The 20,641-nt window shown below is 32.3% G+C and overlaps 1 protein-coding gene across 1 annotated transcript in view; it reads right to left on the bottom strand.

Moving 5' to 3' along the window:
• LOC114329662 (NAD(P) transhydrogenase, mitochondrial) overlaps positions 1–10,007 on the bottom strand; it is a 95,600-nt gene extending 85,593 nt beyond the window's left edge. The window contains exon 1 of the mRNA XM_050647346.1: positions 9,756–10,007. The gene's annotated coding sequence lies outside the window, so the exon portion shown is untranslated. The remainder of the gene's footprint in view (positions 1–9,755) is intronic.
• Positions 10,008–20,641: the final 10,634 nt, after the last annotated feature.

Below are 20,641 nucleotides of genomic sequence, written 5' to 3'. Positions count from 1 at the left end.
TGACTACCTCATTCTGAGTAACGTTATATTCTGTTTACATCCGTGGACTACCGCATTCTGAGTAACGTTATATTCTGTTTACATCCGTGGTTAAACTTTAGACAAATATATAACCTATAAGACAATTATTATATTTAACTATAGCATAGAAACTAAATTATGGATGTTACAACTGTTTTATTTTACAATTTTATTCTTATTAAACATTTTATAATTATCCAAATAACCAATAAGGATTTAGCAACCTGTGCAAGAGACGTCGAATGAAGTAGGTTTTGTGTAAATCCGTGACTGCATAAATATAATGTCAATAATGTGTAAAAATTGTTTAAATTTAAACAAATTAAGGCAGTGCATTAATTTTTTAACTGATTTCTGTGCAATTTATTTAGGTATAAGGAATTTAAATTGATTAGTAGGTATTAATTAAATACAGTTTAAAATTTATCACATAGGTACCTATTATAATTAATCGTCGTTTGGAAATTGTGATTTTTATTTTTAGGAAAAACTGTGCTTGTAGAAAAAGTATAGTGTGAAACACGTGCAGAAAGGTAATTTCTCACTCGTTTGAATTGCGGCACTCGCTTGCGCTCGTACCGCAACTTTTCAAACTCGTGAGAAATTAGTACCTTTCTGCACTTGTTGCACAATATACTATTCCACCTACCTCTACCGAAAGTATACATTTCCGGACCTGATTGTAGGGAGCAAAGTTGTACTTTTCCTCCCTAGGGAGGAAAAGTAAAAGTGACGTCATGGTATTTCATTCATGAAATATAACTTATTGACGCCCTGTATATATCTATTTTCTATTACGTAAGTATCTATACATTTTATCGTTTATTTATTTTGTAGAATGGTAAAAAACAGTAAATTGTTATTTTGATTTAACAATGTTTAGATTAATAATTTGACTTATATTTGACAGTTGACAGTTATATTCAGGGCCGTCTTAACCCGGGGGTGCAAGGGGTGCGAAGCACCCGGGCGCCAAGTCCTAGGGGCGCAAGCCGAACTCTTGCTAGACTCAAACTTACGCTTCTTGTCCTTAAAAAAACTCCAAATAACAAAAAAAAACAAGTGAACTTTCGGTATTTTTTACAATTTTTAGAATCTTTTATGATGGCCAAAGTTAGTCAGTTTTTTACCGGTTACTGATACTACCGAACAAGGATTAGCAAATTATTTGTTAGAATGTTTGAAATTAATGAATATTGATTTAGATGATTTACGACGCCAAGGCCAAGGGTATGATAATGGGATAAATATCAGAGGAAAAAATATGGGCATTCAAAAAAATGTTTAGCCTTGATTAATCCTGGTGCTCTTATGTTCCTTGTGCAGCTCACAACCTTAATTTAGTGCTAAAATTATGCTGTTAAATGCTCATCGGAAATAACATAACAATTTGTTTTTTCAATTGTTCATGAAATTTATGTTTTTTTCCTCATCAACATTACGGTTGAATTTTAACTATTTATAATGGGAAATAAGCCACAATATTATTAAAAAATGATTTTTATTAACGTTTCGACGCCCAAATCTTGCTTTCATGTAATCGAATGAACTATCTTTCAGTAAAGTCGTCCCAGGAACGCAACTCATAAATATTGGCAATATCATTTTAAAGTCTTCTACTTTAAAATGTATCATATGTATCTGAATTGCCGTTATAAATGAGTCAAATTAAATAAATTATTAGAAGAATTTTTTTACTAAGCAACAACATTTTTGTTTATGTTAGTAGTATTTTGTATTTTGACAACGGCACCCGATTTGGGCGTCGAAACGTTAATAAAAATCATTTTTTAATAATATTGTGGCTTATTTCCCATTATAAATAGTTAAAATTGTAAAAATGCCACAAGAAAAAAGCTTCAGAACAATATTACGGTTGAATGTCATAATGAATAAGATACCCACTTTTACATTAAAAGCGCTTTCAAATACGCGATGTGAGAGTAGAATTGACTCATTAAAAATACTTCGTTTTAATATGGGGAAAATTTACGATGTATTATCCTCATATGTTGACAACAACTACGACAATGACACAAGAAACATCGCAAGCTGATTGATGATAAAATTAAAGAACTTTAAGTTTATCGGCTCTGTCGTGACATGATACAATATTTTAGCAAAGGTTTAATATTATTATCAACAAAACTTGGCGCCCCCTAAATTCTGCCGCCCTGGGCTATAGCCTATTCAGACAATGTGTAAATCTAGCCCTGTCAGTAACCACACTGACACTGCGTTTGAGCAGATATTAATTGACTCAGTATCAATTGGTAAAGAACTAGATTGTGAAACTAAATGTTCTGAAACTGTTCGTCCATGTCCCCGAAAAATACATCTCAATCTCAATTACGAGGCTGCATACGAGCCTCTTTTAGACTCAGGACAAAATTTTAAAGTTAACTTATTATTATTTATTGGACATTGTCATTGCAAAATTAGGTGAAAGATTTAAAATGTTGAGCAAACATAATTATAATTTTTCTTTCCTGGAAAATGTATTGAGTTGGAAAAACTCAGAAAAAAACTTAAAAACAACGCAATGTTTAAATTGAAAAATAAAACTAGCGCATGAAATGAGAATGAATTAGAATTTCTTACCAATATTTTTTATTAATAAAGACATAACCCCACTCGATATTATCAGTTATAATATGTATATTCTAATAATTTACTCTGTGTTTTCCCAAATTTTCGAGGTGTCTAAGAATATATTTAACACTTCCAGTAACAGTAGCTGAAGATAAAAGGTCTTTTTCTAAACTTGAATTGATCAAAAGTTATCTGCACTTAACAATGGCCCAAGATAGATTGACAAACCCGGCTTTAATACTTAAGTATAGAAAAGCAAGTAAAATAGATACCACCGAAGTAATAAAAACTTTTGCCAAATTAAAAGCTAGAAAAATTGACTTTGATATGTGTTATAAAATTGATCTTGTTTGAATACTGAAACCACGTTTTTTTTAATATAGTTTAATTAGTTTTAATTTTACCCTAACTATAACCTATATAATCTTCTGACCAAAGGGGGCGCAAAGATTAATATTGCACCCGGGCGCCGTGTGTGCTTAAGACGGCCCTGGTTATATTGTACCTACTTGTTAGTTTTAATTCTAATAAATTTTGTTGGTTAGTTACATAAATTAATTAATTAAAATGAAAAAATAACTTGTTATTTGAGGAAGGTGGAAAAACCATATGTATAACATGGGAGTAAAGTGCCTTTTCCTCCCTTGAATGATTACTGCCCTCCGCTACGCGTCGGGCAGTAAACTTCATTCTCGGGAGGAAAAGTAGCACTTTCCTCCCTTGTTATGCAAATAGCTATTTTCTATGGATGCTATTCAATGTGCAACTTCTCTCACTAAAATACTTACATATATTTAAAACAAACAATTTCTCACAGTGAGAAAAGTCGGCCATTGTACTGAGAAATATTTTTTCTCACGGGTTCTCCTACGGTTTTCTATACACATGAACGCCGTTTCCATAGTAACATGCACAATACAAACACAATTAATGTTGTCAAACAAAATGTGTTGAAGCAAAACTTGCCAGGAATTGCCATTCAAAACTGTTCACAAATAACTGTTAATTAGAATTTTAAATAAATAACGTATATAAATTTTAAGAATATTAAATTACCTACATGTATATGTATTTTATTTCAATTTATGCATATAATACCTAAAAGCACCTAATTTATTTAATTTTGAAGTTTGAACTCTTGACAAAACCGCATCCATAGAAAAAGTACAGTGTACAGCACATGAGAAAATTACATATTTCTCCCTCGCTTAATTTGGGGCCCTCGCCTCGTGCCTCGGCTCGTGAGAATCGGCTCGGCCGAAACTCGGAAGTTTGTTGGCTCGGCCAACAAACTGCGCTCGTGAGAAATATGTCTTTTTTCTCAATTGTTTTCTCAAAAGCATGAAACACACTGATTGTTATGAATTTGTTAACTGTACATTCAATAATTAATAATTGTAAAGACTGATATGTTTTCGTTCTTAAGTCGGTTTTAAACTTTGTTGGTATGTTTTTGGATGTTTTACATAACGCAAAATTTGGTGGTAAATGTAGCTCAAGGCATTGATAATCCAACCAGATATTAATGTGTTTTTTGTGAAAGTCCCATGTGCTATTCTGGATGTTTTTAACTTAAAAAAAACTTTTTTCTTTGCAAAAACTACATAAGGAAGTTTTTCACAATTTTTTTTCAATAAAAAAATGGGACCCCTCTCTTTATAGTGGTACATACTTAAATATTTGACGTAAGTTGTTAAATTTTAGAAAATTAATTACTTATAATAGACATTTTAGCATAGCTCTGAAGATGGCTTTGTAAGCCGAAAGCGCTCAGTTAGGAATTAATAAATTTTACACACTTTATTTCCCGGCTGGGTAGGAAATTTTTCTTTATTAAAAATTAACAAATAAATTATAATTTCTATCAGTGTGGGATCGGTACTCACCTGAGGGACCTTAGACGTTAAGATACAATAAGCGTCTCTTTCTAAGGAGAATAAAGTGAACTTTACTAAGTAACAAGACTTTACTCAACAAGAACACTACACATTACACTATAATCTAATTGCGACTGGCTGACTGATTAATATCTATGCCATTAAAAAAAATCATTTTGACGATATTTTTCCGTAAGAAATAGGATTTTTATAAGCGATAAGTCTTTATAAGGCTATTTCGAAGGATTAAAAAAATTAAAATTCATCATTATTATATGCACCAGTAAAACATCTCAAGCATTCAATAATGTTTTTTTCTTCTTTATTTTATTACACGCGGCAGTTTTTGATGGTTGACTTTATCTTTATAAGGAGTGATAATTTGTCTAATAAATTCAGGCAGTCCAAAAAAATTTGAAACTTTTACTTCGTTCTCACCTTCATCAGTGACTATACAGGGTGTCCAGAAACTCTCCTGGCAAACGAAGACCGAAGATCCCCCAGACAAACGAAAAATTTTAATATCGATTTTTCTACAACACGGTGTATCCTACCGACTTAAAGCAAGAGTATTAATACCTTTTAATACTAGAATACCTCAGAATTTAATAATCCAGTGTCAAAAATACTTATTAGAAGTTAAATACAAAAAAGTTATGCGTTAAAATAACCGTTGACCCAAAACGGACGCCTATCATCTCCCAAACGGACTCCCGCTTCGCATCGTTCGGCAAACTGCAGTCACGTGCGGAAAAGTATGACTTTCTGCACTTGTTAGGAAAATAACTATTGTAGGTTTTAAGAGCAAAGAGCAATAAGATTATTTAAATTATTTTTTAATCCTTATTTTTGAAAGGGTTGTATGTACGTACAGTAGAACCCCGAAAATCCGAACTAATTGGGGGGACAACCTGTTCGGATTCCGAAAAGTTCGGAGTATCCGAAAGTTAGCCTAACTAGTAATTCAAAGCTTTCATTGTCATTGATTTTGAGTCGCAAAACGTTCTCGTAAGACTGTGGACAAACTTTTGGACTCAAGGTGACTATGAGAGAATCGAAGTAAGTTTATGTTTAACCTTTACAAGCACTACATATTAATAGTATAGTATAGTTGATCCAAAAGATGGCATAACCCAGACATCCAAAGTGAAAGTTATCCTTCAACACCAAATTGTTCTATATGGTCCACACAATGTCCAGAAAAAAGTCACACCATTTTGAGCGTCGGGTTTGGGGGGGAGAGGGGGGAGAAATCGGTAAATTCGTAGTTTTTTAAGTTTTTCGCCAATATTTCTAAAACTATGCGGTTTAGCATAAACAACATTCTATACAAAATTGTTCTACATTAAATTTGAAATAAAAAAGGCCCTATGCATAATCTTTTCAAAATGAATGGTTCCAAAGTTACGGAGGTAATATAGTATAACTGGTCCAAAAAAAGGCCTAACACAAACATCAAAAGTAAAAGTTTTCCTCCAACACTAAAATGATCTATATGCTCCACATATTGTTCAGTAAAAAGTCACACCATTTTGAGCGTCCGGTTTGGGGGGGAGATGGGGGAGAAGTCGGTAAATTAGTAGTTTTTTTACGTTTTTCGTCAATATTTCTAAAACTATGCTTTAGCTTAAACAAAATTTAAAAGAAATTTAAAACAAAAAATGTTCTATACATAATTGTTATAAAATCAACGGTTCCAGAATTACGGAGGGTGAAAAGTCGAGGTTTTCGATACTTTTTATATTTTTTGGGCAATATTTATGATATAACTATACCAAAAACCCAGACATCCAAAGTGAAAGTTATTCTCCAACACCAAATTGTTCTATATGGTCCACATAATGTTCAGAAAAAAGTCACACCATTTTGAGCGTCGGGTTTGGGGGAGAGAGGGGGGAGAAATCGGTAAATATAAAAAGTATCGAAAACCTCCACTTTTCACCCTCCGTAACTCTGGAACCGTTGATTTTATAACAATTATGTATACATCCTTTTTTGTTTTTAATTTTATATAGAATATTTTTCTATAGAACATTTCTTACGCTAAAGCACAGTTTTAGAATTATTGACGAAAAACTTAAAAAAACTACTAATTTACCGACTTCTCCCCCATCTCCCCCCCCCCCCAAACCGGACGCTCAAAATGGTGTGACTTTTTACTCAGCAATATGTGGACCATATAGAACAATTTGGAGTTGAAGGAAAACTTTTACTTTGGATGTCTGGGTTAGGCCTTTTTTTGGACCAATTATACTATACTACCTCCGTAACTTTGGAACCGTTCATTTTAGAAGGGTTATGCATAGGGCCTTTTTTATTTCAAATTTAATGTAGAACAATTTTGTGTAGAGGGTTGTTTATGCTAAACCGCTTAGTTTTAGAAATATTGACGAAAAACGTAAAAAACTACGAATTTGCAGATTTCTCCCCTTTCTCCCCCCCAAACCCGACGCTCAAAATGGTGTGACTTTTTCTGAACATTATGTGGACCATATAGAACAATTTGGTGTTGGAGGATAACTTTCACTTTGGATGTCTGGGTTTGGGTCTAACTATACCATACTATAAAGTACGTCTTTATTTTTAACAAATTTTAAATGTCAAAGTGCTATTAATCCTGCATTGTTCAATTCTCTGGTTTTACTCTGTCTAATAAACATGTTTTTAAGTTTTTGTCTTGAATTTTTTAATTTTTTTCACTTTCCGTTGGTTCGGATTTGCCGAACGTTCGGATTAGCGGGGTTCGGATTTGCGGGGCTCTACTGTAGTTGAAAGGGATTGAACGAGTCACTAATCACGAGTGTTCACAAACTTTGAACAGCCATACTTAACCACTTTTTGTCTTACAGAAAAACAAAAACATCTAAAATATTTTCAAAAAAGCAAAACCTGCATTTTCCTACTCTTCGAAATTTTTCGAATCACTAATATTTCGTAAGTTACCTATTTAGAAAAATAGTACATTGTTTACCGGGTAGGAAAAGCTTAACATTCCTGGACGACTGTGAAGATTGCTAAGTCGAGGCGCAAGCCGAGACTTAGCAACACAGAGTCCAGGAATGTGGCTTTTCCTACGAGGTAAACATACTATTTTTCCGCAAATCGTTTAAAATTCGACAGATATTGATTGATTTAAAAAAAACGCGATAATTTTATTCCCAAATAAATGGTGCTTTGAAATTCCTAATAAAATTACTTGGGTTACTATGGAAACGTATTGAGGTTGAATTGTCAAACTTGACGCTTATAAATTTAATTGCTGGTGTTCTCGAAAGTAAAATGATAAGTGATGATGAAATTTCCATTCCTGGGACTCCTCCAGAGCTGGTTGAGGCAGTGAATACTGCTTCATTAGAATTATTGCCAAAGAAATCAAGAGAAAAGTACGAAAATGCATACAGACGTTTTATGGATTATCGCATGAGTAAAAATACGAGTTCTTTCTCAGAAAATGTTGTAATGGCATACTTCCTAGACCTTTGTTTAAAGATGAAATCTTCAACATTATGGGCCAATTATTCAATGCTGAAGTCAACCCTTGCACTTAAACACAATGTAGCGGCGCACATGGGTTCGCTCCCAACCCCTATAAAACCACTTTTATTGTACAAGAGTTCGCTCCGAAACTCATACCCGAAAGTTAAGTTATGACCGAAGGGTTAGGTCTTCCTACCTGAAGCCGGGAGCGAATCCATGTGCAGCCCAATGTAGATATATCTACATACTCAAAACTTCGTTCTTTATTGAAACGGCAAGCTCAAGGTTATAGGGCAAAGAAATCTAAGATTTTAAGGAAGGAAGAAATTGAAAAATTTATCCAGGAAGCTCCAGATAAAGAAAATTTAATGATTAAGGTAATTTACAAGGTTTTAATAGCAATGTGGTTTCTATCATTTATGTAGAACACTAACAACTGTACGGAAATATCATTTCCTTACAGTAAGGAAATGACATTTCCTTACAGTAAGGAAGTCCTGACTTTTTCTTCAAGAAATTTTGACAGGAATGTCAAAATTTCCTGGCGATTTGCGGAAAAAGGCATTTTTTCAAAATTAATTTTTTTTATTATAAAACCAAATTTTTTTTAAAATAAGCACTTCGAGCCGGCTTAACCGACAGATCATGTGTGTATGTATAAATAATAGATACATCTATAAAGTAAATTGTATAGCTCGGGATGCTCAACTAAAGGTTGATTTTCACGATTTTTTACCAAAAAAATGGACCCCAACTTTATTTTGTATTTTGAGCCTAACTCGCTCAATTTTGAAGCTAGAAATTTTGATAAAAATAAAGCTTTTGTTAAACACTTTAACAAAGTTTTGATGAGTTTTCCCCGAAAAGTGCTACATTTTTTGGTTATTTCACTTTGAAATATTCTACTTGGAATTTGACGAATAAGAACCTATTTTTCATAAGGTACAATATACAACTCTGTGTTTCTACTGGATTCATACACTTCATAGATACATCATTTTTGTCGTTTTTTTATAGGCTACACTTTTTATAAGAATATTTTCTCAATAAAATACTTGTTGAGTTATTTGCGAAAAACCGCCTGAAAACGTTGCATTTTTTTTGTTGAAAAATAAACATTTTCACTCGCAAATTATTCGAATAGTATTAGTAAAAAATCTCTAAAACAAAAGTTGCTTGAAATTAGTCAGTTTATCAATTTCCGGACTTATTTTGAACGTATGGTTGTTCACCCCCAAGAAGGGGTGGCTTTCACCATCCAAGTAAAAGCAACCCTGCAACCCAAACACTACAAAATAACATAAAGTAATCGAAAACATAGGTAGGTACGTTAGAATACGTTTTGCTTTGATGTTATTAAAAAAAATTGAATCATAGGTAGATTGTTTACAAAATCCATCAATTAGAGCCAGTCCGTATCTGTTTTATATACAACAACAAAAACTAACCCAATACTCGTAAATGCAACCGTTTAAACGTTATCAACATTTTTTATCTGATCACACAGATCAACCGAAACGTTTTGAGTCCACCACATAAAACCACTTGCCAATCTCAAGGAAAACAAAAGGCAATGACCCAATAACTACCCAAATAAAAATAAAATAATCCCTGTCTGGACGTGCCTACGTTAATAATAGTCAGCAACCACCTCAGCTTACAGATTCACCATTCACTTCCCACAGAAAATGCATTCGACGCCTAATAAAACTATTATTATCCTGTCCCAGTTCTACATACGATGAATTTGAATCATAAACAGGAAAAGTAACAAAAGTAAATACTTACCGATACCGAAGAACGAATTTTTGCTTCTTTATGTTCACGTTCACTGAATTTTTTTGTTCCGGCGACCGGCGAAATATGGACAACGATTGTACGTATACGGCAGATTGCTGGTAAACAACTGTTTTAAAAAGCGTTTTTCAGATGCGATTGGAAACGATTGAGTCAAGACAGAAATTTCATAGGCCGAGGCAGGCACTGAAATGAGCCAAAGGCATCAGTTTTGCCGGTGGGCACGTTTACACGGTCGACTAAACTTCGTTCTTTTCAGTATAGCTTATCAGTACCTGTTGATTCCACCAAAACATATGGAGTCAAAAAGTAAGAGATTTACTTTTAGATGTTTCTGTTTTACATTTATATTTTGATATTGGAACTATATATATAATGGATTTCTACGGCTGTCGCCGCCTCTCCATACCCAGCTTCCAATTTTTTCTATCGTAACACATATCTTCATCCAATTGCCTCCTGAATATTGTCCCTCCAGCTTCTCCGTGGTCGTCCTCTTTTTCTTCTCTCCGGTGGGACCCACTCTAATATTTTTCTCGGCCAGCGAGTCTCATTCATTCTTTTAACGTGACCGAACCATGTCAGCTGTCTCTTTTCAATATCGTCTATTATAGTTTTTTCCACCTCCATATGTTCTCTAATTGTTTCATGTCTTACATGTTCTAATCTTGAAACCTAACAACTTCTCCTCAAGAAGTTCATTTCTGTACTAAGTAGCTTCTTTTTATTTCTTGCACTTATGTCCCAAACTTCTGCACCGTAGATTGTAGCGCTCTTCATTATACTTTCATATATTCTTCTCTTTGTTTCCTTCCTGATATCTTTGTCCCATAAAATTGAATTGAGAGATCTAGTGATGCTTCTACCTTTATTGATCCTGTGTTGTATTTCATCTTCACTATTTCCTCGTTTGTTAAATATAGCTCCCAATTATTTGCATTGTTTCACACCAACAATATGTCCTTGTTCCAATGGTAGGTTTTCAATGTCTTCGTTTCCCACTATGAAGTATTCTGACTTGTCCATATTTATTACTAATCCTGCCTGTTGGTAAAGTTCATTTAGCTTCCGTATCATATAGCTTAAGTCATCTTGATCTTGGGCTATAACAACTTGGTCGTCCGCAAAGTATAATTTAAATAGGGAGTCGTCTCCCACTTTCAGTCCCATCGGTTTTACTGCTTTTGTCCACCTCTGTAAGGATTGGTCAAGGTATATTTTAAAGAGAGTGGGAGATAGACAACATCCTTGTCGGAGGCCTTTTGAAGTATTAAATGCCTCAGTGAAATTTTTGCCGTTTTTGATTCTGATGTTAGTGGTCTCATATAATATTTTAGTTGCTTGTATGAGTTTTCCATCGATACCGATGTCTTTCATATTGGAACTATGATATACAAAATAGCAGAAAATAATTCAAAGAAGCCACAAATCAATTTAGCTTTATTTATCTTACTTATTTCATCATTTCACCTATTTCATAAAAGAAAAAGTAGGAAGACATTAAATAAATGTAACCTAAACCTGAACCTCTGTCATAGCTGTTACGAGATGAATGTGAAGTGAAATTTGAACAAATAACAAAGAGGGAGTTCAGAAAGACTCCGGTCTCCAAGAAACTCGCTTTTGTGTTTTTACGTATCGCTTGCTATAGATTTTTTGGTTTAGACTCTTAAGCATATAGCCACTCACAAGCGAATATTAAACCTATACTGCAGGGATGTTTAGAAAAAAAGTGTCCAAAAAAGAGGGAATACACATGACACTTGATTCAAGCCTAAAACGCTCTAGATTAACATTACTAAAGCAGTTGACATCTGAACTTCAGCACCGTTGTATTATCCCCTGAGTTTATCACGATTTGTTTGAATATAGTTTTAGTTCACCAAGTTTAGTTTCATCATCATCATAAGTGGCTCGACAATCCGTTGTGGATCTTAGCCTGCTCACAAAGAGTCGCCACTCCTGTCGATTCCTGGCAACTTCCCTCCATCTTCTGACCCCTAGTTTAGTTTAGTTTGGATGTACCTTTTTTGAGCCATGATTTTCGGTTTCAGATTGATGAAGTAAGACATGAAAAGACCGACAGAAAGACTAGGATCTACAAAACTGAAATGTTGGAAGATGATGAACAGTGCAAAACACCTAAAATAAAGATCACATTACTGAAGATACTAAAAATTAATACCCTATGATAAGAATTAACTGTTACAAGTGATTATGTAGGGAAAGATTGGAGGTAAGAAGCACAGCACATAGGAAGGAAAAGAAGGTCTTGGTTGAAAGACCTCAGGGAATGGTACGCCTACTATTCAACTGTTCCGCGCAGCAGCATCCCGGATAAAAATTGTCAATGCGAGAGCCAACCTTCGTAACGGAGATGCACATGAAGAAGATAAGAATAATTCCAAACATAATTTTGAGCATATGGCATGGTCACTTATCGAATATATAGCAAAAAATAATTAGATAAACTAAGAAGATATCTATGGCAAAAAAGAAGATACACAACAAACTGTCTCAAGCTTATGTAGGAATCACAAAAAAATTGTAATAAATATTTTATCAATATTAAGAAAGCTTTAAATTTCCGTTCCTCACCATATTGCAAATTAATACAAGCAGCAATGGAATGATTAAAGGTCAATATAATAAAAATCTGGTAATCCTAATAATATTTTACTGGAGTTGAATAATTGTTCAAACTATTAGATACCTCGATGTTTAGACTGTTCTTCAGAGAACATATTAATGATCAATAACATAGAAAATATAAGAACTTATTCCTTTGAACCCCTTATATTACGTTTGAAAGAAAGATATTGGGACCCAACACTGCGCGGGGCAGACCACCTTATAAGAATTGATTATAACAGAACACCTAATAGAACTATAGAATGCTTCGTAGAACGACATTGGAACGCCAATGGGAAAACCAAGGAAGAGGCGGGTAGACGAATTGATAACCGATGCTAAAGATATATTGAGGGTGGATCACTGGACGAGACCAGCCAAGGAAAGATATGCTTCTTGGAGTCGGATGCTGGGGGAGGCCAGAACCCGACATGGACTGTAGCTCAGTAAGAGGGAGAAGAATTTATTGTGTTTCTTATTATGTTAATGTTATCTAATGGAAGTACATTTACAGATAAACGCTGAAGAATATCGCAAGTACAATTATTAAATAATAAAAAACTCTTTAAAACAGCTCATTTGGAGATGTTTATTATGTTTATTATGACCAAAGCATGGAAGACTTCAATATTTCAAAAATACCAAAAATGAGATTGGTCCACTCGTTAATATTTCCAGACTGACATATGGGTGCGAATCTTGGACATTTATGCCAATCAGAAAAGAAAAAGATAAACGCCATTGAAATGTTCTGCTGTAGAAGACTGTTGCGAATTCCATGTTCTTCAGAACAAATAATTCTATTGACTAACAAATTTTATAACAAATTTAGTTCTAAAAGAACTAAAAATCTGTAAGGGAGTCTCCAGCAGAATCGATCTACATTGATTAAAGTATTTTGAACATGTCATGAGGTCAGACATAGACAATATGGATAGACTAATCATTCAACGAAAGACAAAAGATCGAAGACCACAAGGAAGATATATTTATATAAGGAAATGGATTGATCAAATCACAGAACGTTCCAAAAGACCTACGTATGATGCCATAGAAATGACCATAACAGAAATCTATGAAGACGGACTATACACGATGTCACGACGACCATTAAGGCCGCGTTCCACCATCAAATAATTTGATCAAACTGGTTTGAGCAAACTGAAAGTGACAGTTAGTGACGTCACATTCTGAGTGTTCATTGTGGATAATAATGAAAAATTTTAATTTTAAATAAAGTATAAACAAGTTAGACAACTCAATACAAAAAATTTGATCAAACTAGACTGATAGTGAGAGCACAGATTTTTAGAATTTCAAAAAACTGCAATTGTGACGTCACTTTGACGTACTTCCGGAGTTTGCTCAAACTGTTTGATCAAATTATTTGATGGTGAGACGCGGCCTTTAAACTCCCTCTAGGTCAGGGTGTCAAGACTGAAGATAGAGTTTATTTTTGAATGATCGTGAAGATTTATATCGTTGAAATTAGTCCCAAACAAAATGTTGTATTTAATTTAAGAGGATGGGTACGTATTTTCGGCTGCGATGCTATTCAAACGGGGATTCATTTTTTTCGAATCCTGAGAAAACTAATAAGCATTTTTGAAAAATTTAAACGCAGAATGACAGCCTTACACCTAAAGGTAGAAAGGCTTAGGACTAAGTAAGTAAGTAAACGCAGAATGAAAGATTACGTTATTGGCGAGGGCCGAAAGTCCCTGAGAGCTTCTATAATGTTTATTTTAATAAGTTACAGGGGTGAAAAACTAAGAGAAAATTTAGTGTGATATTTAATTTAAAATATCTCATTCAAAATAAACTTTTTATTTATTCTAAGGGACTGTTGGCCCTACGTAATACTATAGTCTTTCATTCTGCGTTTAAATTTTTCAAAAATATTTATTGGTTTTTTCAGGATTCGAAAAAAATGAACACAATGCCCGTGGTAATATTTCCAAATCTATCTTTGTCATACAACGCACTCAGTCGAATAGAATATTTTCAGCATACTGTCAGTCAGACAGTGACAATCAGTGACAATTTTAAATATTTGACATGGCATCGAGAATATTTTGAGTTGTTGATTAAATAATGTTGGTATAGGGCTTTTCATCGATTGTCATTTGTTTCGAGCTTCAGTCATATGTTGTATAATCTGTGTATAATATTAATATACACGGATTATATAACATATGACAGAAGCTCGAAACAAATGACTGTGAATGAAAAGCCCTATATAGTGTATTTGATAAATAACTGATTTAAGACGTGAACTTAATAAAAATTTATTTATTGTGTATTATTTGTGGAAGATCCAAGCAGAGAATACATCAGGATAATATATTCTGTGATCCAAGTATTTTGTTGTTAAAGATGTTCAAAATTGTATGCGTTCCATAGTAACAATATATTATTAAAAAATCACTTAAACATTTTTCCTCTTTTCTCGATTGGGTATTAGTTTTTGTTGTACATATAAATGATTACAATCACTGAATACATAGTTAGTGAAAAAATTATCACATTTATTAACTGAATTAATAATTTGCAATTATAAAAATAACAGTTATCCAAGAACATTTAAAAGCCATCTCTTTAAATTAATATGACATTTTCAAGTAGAATGATATTCTAGTACTGTTTACATATCCATACCAGTGTGAATTTTACTATACGTAATTTGCCGTGTAAAGACAGAAAAAGTAGGGATACCCGTAAAATATTTGCGAATTATGTACGGATGGCCTTAATCTTATATACCTTTATATATTTTAATTTAATCTTATATACCTTTTACAATCAAACAATCTAGATGTTTATGAAATTTTATACAACCATGTTAATTGTTTAAAATTAAAGCTCTGAAAAAAAAAGAATAAAAAAAATTATAAAAAAATAATAATAAAATAAAATAAAAATTTACTAAGAAGATCTAAACCTCCGAGAGGTTGAATCGGGTTTAGGTCTTAGCGTACTAAAAAAATACAAAAAAATACATAAAAAACAAAAGCAAAAAAACTAAATAAAAAAAATAAAAAATATAATAAAAAATATAATAAAAAAAATGTTAAAAAATATAATAAAAAAAGAATGTGTGTGTACTTTGTACGCACGTAAGAAGTTATACTTCTATTATATGATTTAAACGAAATTAATATACTTTTTATTTATATTTTGTTTAAATATTAAACTAATTTATACTTACTACTTCTCAAACATTTTTATTAGAACAGTGCCAAAAATTAAAATAATAAAAGAATAAAACACACACAAACACATTAAACAAGCCACAAATGATGTCTGAAAATTAGTTGTCGAAATTTTTTTTAACTAAATACGTATTTTCTGAAAATACAATTATATAATAAATATACTTACAATCATAAAATATATTAAAAAAAACAAAAAAGAAAGTTTCTATTGGGACTCGAACCAGCGCTGATAAGAGCGGTTGGTATTGGAATTCACTCACCTTCTCTGCTTAGCCACGGACACTATGTGTCATTATTTACGAAGATCGACTAACTAAACGGATTAAACTTGTGATATTTTGATATTTTGAAAATTGATCAAATTATTTTAATTTTGAATTGAAATGATTTAGAATTGAAAAAATACAACAAAACATAGAGCAAAAAACCAATTAATTAGGTGAATATTGATAAAAATTTTGATGGTAATCAAATTATATAAATAAAATATTACATACTATGTATTTTGGCAGATCAAATATACCCATGATACATTAACAATTATTACGTACCTGTTGCTTTTAAAAACTATTTAAAAGTCACTGCAATATTATAAACTTTTTTGTTTCTGTCCTCACAACAATAAAACTAATATATTATACATTTGTTTACCTTTACCTTTACCTCCAAACCACAGCTTCCATATCGGATAATTTTTGACATGTCATTTGAACATCCAATCAGAACAAAGTATAATGCGCAAGCGCCGGGCTGATAGGTTTTAACATATAAAAAAATCACCCTCTATCGCCGGTAAAGAAGTATAACTTCAAAAAAAAATAAAAAAAAACAGAGTAAAAAAACTTAGTAGGTAGTAGTAATAGTTTTAAATTTAGATACTAAGCATATATTTTGTAAAAGAGAGAATTCAAAACACATTGAATGGCCAGTTGGTTGCTTAAACCAGTGCCAATAAAACATAAACAAACACACAAACACAATGTTGTATTTAAACAATAATGACTATGCATAGAATAACAAAAATATGTGTCCAAATATGTTTGCAAGATATTGAAATGATTTCTCAAGAATATATGTGACGTCCATCTCTACAAAAATATTTATAACTTATTCTTATCAATATTTTATTGATTGTATAGAAATGGCTTAAAATATCCACAAGTCAGATTTCTTATTTTTTATTTTTATGTGTGACAGTTTATTACTATGTACTATAGAAAAAAGTTTTGTTTGTTGTGCAAAAGAATTCAATGTATGTGTAAATGTTTACGAAATTGTTAACTCATTCATGTCCATGTCCCTTCCATAATAAAAAGGGCTGTAAACTATTTCATGCAAAAAGAAACTGGAAAGTCAAAATGTCATAACAAGGAAAGCTCATACAAACAATCTAAACAAATGAGGATATTATAACAAAAATGTTTAGTGACGATATAAACGAAATTTATAAAAACCATTATCACACCAAGAAAATTCAAAGTCAGTTACGCTCGGTTTCATAATCAGTTAAAGTGGACTTTAAATTTTAAGTTGATACCTTTATCAACCCGTGTTGAGCTGCCCCCCCCCCACTTGCAAAAATTAAAAAACAAATAGCCTTGATTTATGAGCTATTTATGAGCTCTCATATTCCGCAAATTAAAAATTTTGAGCTCGTTATATTTCCTATCGGATCAATTCGGATATAATTCCTATAACTTATATATTCTAAGAATAAACTATTAAATCACGTGCATTGCGATTATTGAGCTACAACTCCTTCGCAAGAAAACTACCCTATCTTCCCGGCTTAAGAGAGAGTTGTACTTAAAATACATTAAATTAATTATTTGGCGACTACATATCCTTTAATAATTTATGAGCTCCCAAATTACGCGCATTTAGATCAGTAAATTGCAATTTATTTTGTATAGTGCAGTCACTGAAGGTAAAAATCAACGATTACCTTCAATTTCGGGGAACCTTCATCGATTTTCACGAAAATTGGTCAGTGGTTAGAAGACATCTCAAGAAACAAAGGTGACATGGTGCCACCTTGCGCCTTTACCCTGAGGGTGGATACCGCCTTTCTCGGGGGTGAAAATTATTTTATAAAAAATAACTGCACAAATCAAAAAAAGGACAAATTATAAGCAACATTTGTTATATAAAGTTATTAAGATAAGTCAATACTTTTTAAGTTATTAAAGATCAAAGATTTTAATTATTCGTTAAAAAAATGCATGTTTTGAAGCGGTTTCTCGTAAATTACTGAAAAACTTGTAAGTTTTTACAAAAAAGTTAATAGTACATAGTTTAATTCGTATAGATTATATTCTAAGAATAAACTCTTAAATCACGCGCATTTCGACTATTGAGCTACAACCCCTTCGCAAGAAAACCATCCCATATTCCCGGCTTAAGAGAGAGTTGTACTTAAAAAAATTTAAACTAATTATTTGGCGACTACATATCTAAAATATCGTTTAATAATTTATGAGCTAGCAAAATATACGCATCTCAATTATTGAATTGCAATTTTTTTTTCTATAGTGCAGTCACTGAAGGTAAAAATCAACTATGACCATCGATTTCGATAAATCCCCATACATTTTCACGAAAATTGGTGAACGGATAGAGGATACCTCAAGAAACAAAATTAACAATAATAATTTGCGGTTTTAGCCTGGGGTATATATCGGCCCTTCTCGGGGGTTAAAATTACTTTATTAAAAATAACCCCACAAATTGAGAGAGGGACCAATTCTAAGCAAAATTTGTTATATAATGTTATTAAAATAAATCAATACTTTTTGAGTTATTAAAGATCAAATCTTTTAATTTTTGTGAAAGGAAATGCATGCTTTAAAGCAATTTTTCATAAATAACTCAAAAACAAAAGTTTTTACAAAAAAGTTTTCATCACTAAAATTAAAGCTAATAAAAAATATAATAAATTGCTTACTTAAAAATAAAGTTAATTTAAAGTAAGTTATAGGTAATTAAATGTATATTTTTTCTGCGACTATTCAAATCTAAGGATTCAAGCTTAAATAACGGGAAAGAGATGCATTTTATGTAACACTTACTAAATACTTGTCAAAGTACTTAGAAATACCTATCAAATGTATCAAATCTTTGAACTTTATTAACTCAAAAAGTATTGACTTATTTTAATAACTTTATATAACAAATGTTGCTTATAATTTGACCTTTTATTGATTTGTGCAGTTATTTTTATAAAATAATTTTCACCCCCGAGAAAGGGCGGTATCCACCCTTAGGATAAAGGCGCAAGGTGGCACCATGTCACCTTTGTTTCTTGAGGTATCCTCCAACCACTGACCAATTTTCGTGAAAATCGATGAAGGTTCACCGAAATTGAAGGTAATCATTGATTTTTACCTTCAGTGACTGCACTATACAAAATAAATTGCAATTTACTGATCTAAATGCGCGTAATTTGGGAGCTCATAAATTATTAAATGATATGTAGTCGCCAAATAATTACTGTAATGCATTTTAAGTATAACTCTCTCTTAAGCCGGGAAGATGGGGTAGTTTTCTTGCGAAGGGGTTGTAGCTCAATAATCGAAATGCACGTGATTTAATAGTTTATTCTTAGAATATATAAGCTATAGGAGTTATATCCGCAATACGATATATTTTAAGTTTTCTCAGCCTTTTTCTCTTAAGTTAAATCAATTAAAGGGTTGTTTGGGGGTGAAGGGGATGAGCTCAAAAATCGAAACTATATAATTTCAAGAGCTCATAAATAGCTCGTAATTATGTCGTAAAAACCGATTCAATATTCCTATTTTTGAAGTAGGGGGGGCTGACTCAGCCCCCCACTAAAATATTAAATTCCTGCTCAGTGGAACGAGCTCAAAATTTTTAATTTGCGGAATATGAGAGCTCATAAATCAGGGCTATTTGTTTTTTAATTTTTGCAAGTGGGGGGGGGGGGGCAGCTCAACACGGGTCCTTTACCCATGCCATTCATATGGGTAAATGTCAACGTGAAAGTGAACTTTAGTTAATGTTCACTTTAAGTTGATTATGAAACCGGGCGTTAGTAAGATATCAGACACTAAATTTTTGTATATGTTCCGATAAACGTGATTAATCCGTGATTGTGCATAATTACTGGTTATTACATAATACAATCACCAATGAACTTGGTAAATGTGATAAATTCTTCAATATTTATCAAATTTACCGACGAGTTTATATAATTCTCAAATCGTAATGCGAATGTGATAAATATTTTGACCGATGGAACCAGTAGAATACAGCGAAATTTTTGTATAATACCTATACTAAATTTACAATCAAGATGCAGTAGAAATAAACAAACCAAGACACGTGAAATGCTACTACGAGCACTCCCGAATCATAATTTACAATGTATATACTGTTGAGATCTTACTTTTGAAATCTAATGATGTTCTCAGATGTAATTTATCTTAATTAATTAATCAATAATTATCTCATCAATCAAACAGATCAAATACCAATATAGTGTCAATCTCAGGGCTAAATTATAATATCAATTACTTACTTTCGTGGCTTCAAAGTATTTCTCAGTGGATTCCTAATCGGGATAGATAAAAGAGAGTAAAATAATACACACATACGGATTTCAATTAGAAATTATAAAAATCGTTTATTTGATCTAAATGGCAATAACTGCTTAATATTTCTTATATCTTATCTTTCTATCTTTATTTAATACAACAGTTACAAAAATGGGAATCTTATTTCTTTTTGTCTCCAAATTTATTTTATTTATAATGAACTATTATGATTCATCAGTAACAAATTGATTTAGGTTTGATGAAATTTTTTTACTAGTGATTGTGTGGATCAATTTTCAATGTGGTATTTAATACACAAACCATACATTCATGTCATAACAAATTAGACTGACCTTTACTGATGATTTGACAATGTCTTCACACAAAACAAGTTTCCTATTGGCTTGGGTTGCGATCCAACGACTCGTCTAAGTCTTCCAGTAATGCCTCTGTTCCTTTAAAAACTACGCCTCGT

This window comes from Diabrotica virgifera, chromosome 3 (genome assembly GCF_917563875.1).
Source record: "Diabrotica virgifera virgifera chromosome 3, PGI_DIABVI_V3a".
In the NCBI taxonomy this organism is placed as follows: Eukaryota; Metazoa; Arthropoda; class Insecta; order Coleoptera; family Chrysomelidae; genus Diabrotica; species Diabrotica virgifera.
Note: the sequence above shows the minus strand (reverse complement) of the source record. Positions and strands in the feature narration are given on the sequence as shown.